Genomic DNA, 5,320 nt, shown 5'->3' on the forward strand with positions numbered 1-5,320 from the left:
CCTCTTCCCACACTCCTCCCTCCCTCCCTCTCCCCTCCGCCCTTCTTCCTTCCCTTCCCTCCCCACCCCAGGACGACAGAACCATTCAGGAAAACCGAGGTGGAGGCAGCAGCAGGAAAATGGTCCAGCCCAGTCCCCTCCCTCATGGCTGTGGCTGGCAGTTAACCCCTTCCTGGGAGGACAGGCTCCGGCTCCTGCTCCTGCTCCGGCTCCACCATGGAGGTGGGGACCAAGGACGGGAGATGGCTGGGAGCCCTGGTCTGGGGCCCAGGAGCTGCTTGCTGTCCCTCAGCTGTTTGGGCCTGTGGCCCTATCTCCTGTTATAACTTTGAGGCAGACTTAGGGCAACTTGACAAGGGCAGATCTCCCTCCCAGGCACAGGAGCCCCCAGGGGAGAGCCTACCAGAGATGGGGGAGGGGAGTCCCAGAGCTGGCCCAGAGTCTGCTGTCTGAGTAAAACCCACACTTCCCAAGGTTAAAGACAATTTGCCGTGTCAGCTCAGCAGACCTCCAAGTCCCTCTGCCAGGCCCTGTCCTGTACCTGGTTCTCTCCAGCCCCAGGCAGGAGACTCAGAACCATCCCCTCAAACCTGCTCAGGCCCTTCTCTTAGAACTCTTCAGCCCCTGGAACTCTTCAGCAGTTCCTCTGGGTGTTGCTTCCTGGGTGGGAGGGCAGAGTCCAGTGGGGCGGGCCCCCAGATAAGACTGAGGAATGTGCCTGGCTTGCTGGAGGTGACCACTGTGGAGGCAGATGCCTCGCCCTGGCCCTGAAGCTGGGAAGACTGGGCCAGTCTGTGAGGGTGGGGCCCAGGACCCTGGCCCCAACAGGCCACTGGGTCAGGCTAAGCCAAGCAGTGCCACCATGTCCTGAGCATTGGCAGGAGTTAATTACAGAAAGAACTTGCCAGGGCCTGGGACATAGAGCATGGGGCACCAAGGTTGATAAATGTGGAGCAGGAAATGAAGGTACCAGCAGGGCCACTCCAAATCAGGCAGATCATCAGGTAACAAAGACTCAGACTTAGGGGGCATCTCAGCAATGACACCAGTCTAACACCCTCATTTTATAGATGGGAAAATAAAGTTGCCCAGAGAGGGTAAGCTACATGGCTAAGTTCACACAGCAAGCCCAGGGCACAGCCAGGGATGAATGAGAAGTTTGCAGTAGGTGATGGAAGCCGGCCTGGGGGTGGGATGTCCTGCAGCTATTTCTGGCTGCCTGCCACCAGCTAAGCCTTCTCTGCCATCCAGCCTCAGGGGCAGGGCTGTGCCAGCAACATGGCCCCTGTGTCTCCAGGATCACTGGTGGGAATGGAGCAGCATTTCTGGGGTTAGCTGGGCATCTGTGCTGCCAGGACGGGACACTGGGGTAGGCATGCTGCTGGATCTGCCAGCAGCTTGGCATTAATTAATCTCCTGGAAGCTTGTCTGTTGAGTCCCTAATAAGGAACAGATGGGACAACCCCAGTGAGCACATGCAAACAAGGGGGGCAGAGAGGGTAATACTCCCCTATACCACTTGCACCCTGATGGCCCCCTCAGCTCCCCTCCTGTCCATTCACTCCCTTCCTACCCAGCTCCCTGGTTTCCAAGACCTTCCCACACTCAAGTGCTCTGCTTTCCTCCTGTATAGTCTGGGTCCCCTCACTAGCACTAATTCCAAACAGCCCTGCCACACCTGGGCTCTAGCAGTAGAGATGGGTCAATTTTCCCAGCTCTGTCTCCACCACCTGTCTTTGGGGCGGCCTTGTCCCCAGAGCAAGAACCAGCTCCTTGAAGTTCCCCTCTAAGATGACTGTCAGGTTGGCAACTGGCTGTGGGTCCACAGCATGGAAGGCCCTTTCAGAACACACCTACAAGAAGCCACTGGGCTCCTGGATTCATCCAAGACAGCCCAGACGTGGCACAATCAGGAGCATGAATTAAGTTGGTCATGCAGTATTGGGCAAGTGACTTAACTTCTCTGTGACTCATTTTCTCTGTTGGTAAAAACATGAGGGTAAATCCACCTACTTTGAATGAGAAAATGAATCCATGAAGCAACCTGCCTACCCACTTAGAACCTAGAGTTTCTGCCTTGAAAACTCCATGGGCTGTTTTTTGTTTGTTTTCTAAGAACTGCTATCCAGTGAGGACTGTGAAAGCACCAGAAGCCAGCCTTCCACCTGCTCAGTGCAGGCCTGCTCCTTCCCAGCTCCACAGGCCTTCTTCACAATGGCACTTCCAAGTGACTGTTGCCACCAAGCTCTCAGGAGTGCTCCTGCTGTTTCTGTCCATAGGCCCTCACTCGGCCCCATACCCCAGGCCCTAGAAGAGCCCCACAGAAATAAACCAGTGGGTAGAGTGACCTTTATGGGGCAGTCTGGGTGGCAAATTCTTGGGCTTACTCTGGCCCCAAGTCACAGGGACTCCTGGCTACACTCAGTCCCTAATGAGGTTTTCAAGAGCAAGACTCAACCTGGGACCCAAAATGGTAGGTACGGCAAAGGGGGGTTGTGAAGATCAGGAGGGAGGGTGAAGGGCCAAAAGGTGGACCTGCAAATTTGACAGCCAGTGTGGTCAAAGTGAAGGGCACCCAGAACCAACCCATCCCCCAGAGGGACTACACTGTGTTAAGCAAGAGGGATGGCCCCCAAGCTGGGCTCATGAAGGCCCAAGGGGGCATCAAGAAGCAGAGGGCAGCTGAGGCAGTCCCTTCCCTGCCCACCTCTGGGGTCACTGTCACCATCACTGCTGAGCCACCACCAGCCTCTCACAGGCCTGCAGCATGGAAGAATGCCCACTAATTCAAGAGGCCCTGAGGTCTTGGGCCCTTCCCCAGCACTGGGCATGAGGCCTGGGAGCTCTGAACACCCAGAAATGCAAGGCAGGGTGTCCAGCTGCCCCTTCAAGGTTCCACTGGAGGTGGGGGAGCAAGAGCCCCCATCCTTCCTCCCAGCCTGGCATCAACAAGGCTGCTCAACTAGAGACAGTACCTGCCCTGGGCCAGGCCACCACAGGCTCCTTCACAGAGAGAGCTGAGGTCTGAATGGCTCCTCTCCCCCAGCAGGGCAGGTGTCCTGTGAAGGGGTAGGGAGACTCGCTGGTGCCCAGCAGAGGGGTGGGGCTGGGTCCTCCCTGCCCACCTGCCCCATGGGGCAGCCACTCTGAACATTCTCTCCCTGTACCTGGATTGTGCCTGGAGGCTCTGGCTTTAGAACCAACACTACTCGCTGAGGCTGGCAACCAATGACTGAGCAGCAGCGGCTGCCAGCCTGGCTGGGCCTTCCCAGCCCTGACAGATCAGATCTTATCAGGGCTTCAGGGACAGCCTTACCTGGACACTATCTCACTGTTGTCTGGCTGTCTCCACCCCATGGCAAAGATCCTATCTGTGAGATTCTCTCCAGCACATTCCCATCGCCTGCTGGTCTGGCCCTCTCTCCCTCAGCCGATCGTTATCAGGGGCCAGCAGAGAGTGCCCCTAGCAAAACCCCATAAGGGGCCTGCCACCCAAAACACTGCAGGTCTCATCCAAGATGAGTGGTAAAGACAGACCAAATACCCAATGGGGCAGAGAGGAACGGTAGGAGGAGGGGACAACAAAACAGCCACAGTCACCCCGCCCCTTAAGCCAGGAAAGTGGTACTTGCCCCCATACCGCTGCCACTCTGTCTTCTCCCAGCCGCCTGACCACCCACAACATGCCAACTCCTTCCCATGCAGGACTGGTGCACTCGCTGATCCCTGCCTGCAACTGTTCCCTCACATGGTCTGAAGGGTCATCCCACCACTTCATACAATCTCAACTCAAAGGTCACCTCCTGGCCAAAGGAACCACACTAGGAACTCTCTCATAACATCGTGTCACTGTCTTCATCACAAACATCACTATGGGATCTTCTTGTTCTTTCATCTTCATTTGTTACTTGGCCACAGGCAGCTAGAATGTCAGCTCCCTGATAGGCCTTGTCTGTCTAGCTAACAGCTCCTACCCAACACCTACCCAACAGCAGAGTAGGTACTCAATATCTGGGGACTGAATGCATAATTCTCTCCAGGATTTGTCCTCCTCATCTTTTCTCCCATCACTACCAATACCCATCTGGTGGACTGGCTCAGCTTCCAGAGATGTGTGAGCAGCGGCGGGCTTCCACCTCCTGGGCCCCAGGGCTGCTGGTCTTGGCCAATTGTTGTTCCTGAACGACCAGCAGGGCCCAAGCCCCACAGTTTGGTTCAAAGCTGCCTCAGGGGACAGCGTGCTGCTGACATTGTGTCCAGGCTGGCCCAGCGGCCCCACCTTGGCCGGGATTGTTGGGTGAGGTCATGCCCAGCCCTGCTGTCCTGCCAGGGAGGGAAGGGCTAGAAGTAACCAGCACCTAGGCACAGAGAGACAAGTATCTGCATGAGAGGGGACACAGCTCCTGGGATCCATCCCAGGCAGGGGACAGGAATGGCCTGCGCTGGAGCCACATCCCTCTGAAAGGGGCCAGGAAAGAATCTACAGTAAGCAAGCCCAGCCCCTGTGCTGTGGCGGAGCAGAGCTGACGCCAGCCCCCTCTCTGCGTTGATGATCAGATTCCCACACCCCAAGCCCTCCATCCAAATGCCCTGGCAACAGCAGTGCCCTCTCCACTCTGCTTTGCCCATAGCACCCAGGTGCCTAACCTCAGCTCATGCCCCTTTGTGGTGAAAGCATTTAACTGGAACCAGGGCCTTGGGGGGCCCTGGGGGAGAAGGTGGACAGGACATTGGGGCTGGGAGAGAAAGGTTCAAGGACAGGAGGCAACTGGCCATAAGTTTAAGCTTAGGACCCCATTTGCAAGTGGGGGTGGGCAGTGGGGGCCAGTTAGAGTAAGAAAATATTCTTGGAATTTGGAGGAGTTGAGAGGGCAGGAGGCCATGGGGGAGCAGGACAGCAAGGACGGGGACGGGGGCTGCCATGGGCTGGACTGTGTCCCTTGCAGATGGCAAGCCCAGGGAGCACAGGGACCAGGATTTTCCAGATGGAGTATGTGTGGGTGCTGGTGAAGTCAGGTCCCCACCTGGGCTCCTAGGAGAGGAGAGCTGGGGAGGTGGGGGGGGGGGCGTCCTCAGGGACAGTTTCAGAGCCCTTGCCCTGGCTTTTGGGGGTGGGTCTCTGAAGCCCCCCACAGAGTAGGAAGGTGACTGAGGGTCCCCAGGGGTGGGAGTCGCGGAGGGTCTCGCGGGCTCGGCCTGGCCTAGGTCCCCCTCTCCGCATCGCGCCCCTCCTCGCCACTTACCTGGGCGCCGCGGCCCGGGCTGGGGGCGCTTGCTCGGCGGGGCCGCGGGGCAGGCTCATGCCCGCGTCACGGCGCGG

Source organism: Galeopterus variegatus, unplaced genomic scaffold, assembly GCF_000696425.1.
Source record: "Galeopterus variegatus unplaced genomic scaffold, G_variegatus-3.0.2 Scaffold58, whole genome shotgun sequence".
NCBI classification, from domain to species: domain Eukaryota; kingdom Metazoa; phylum Chordata; class Mammalia; order Dermoptera; family Cynocephalidae; genus Galeopterus; species Galeopterus variegatus.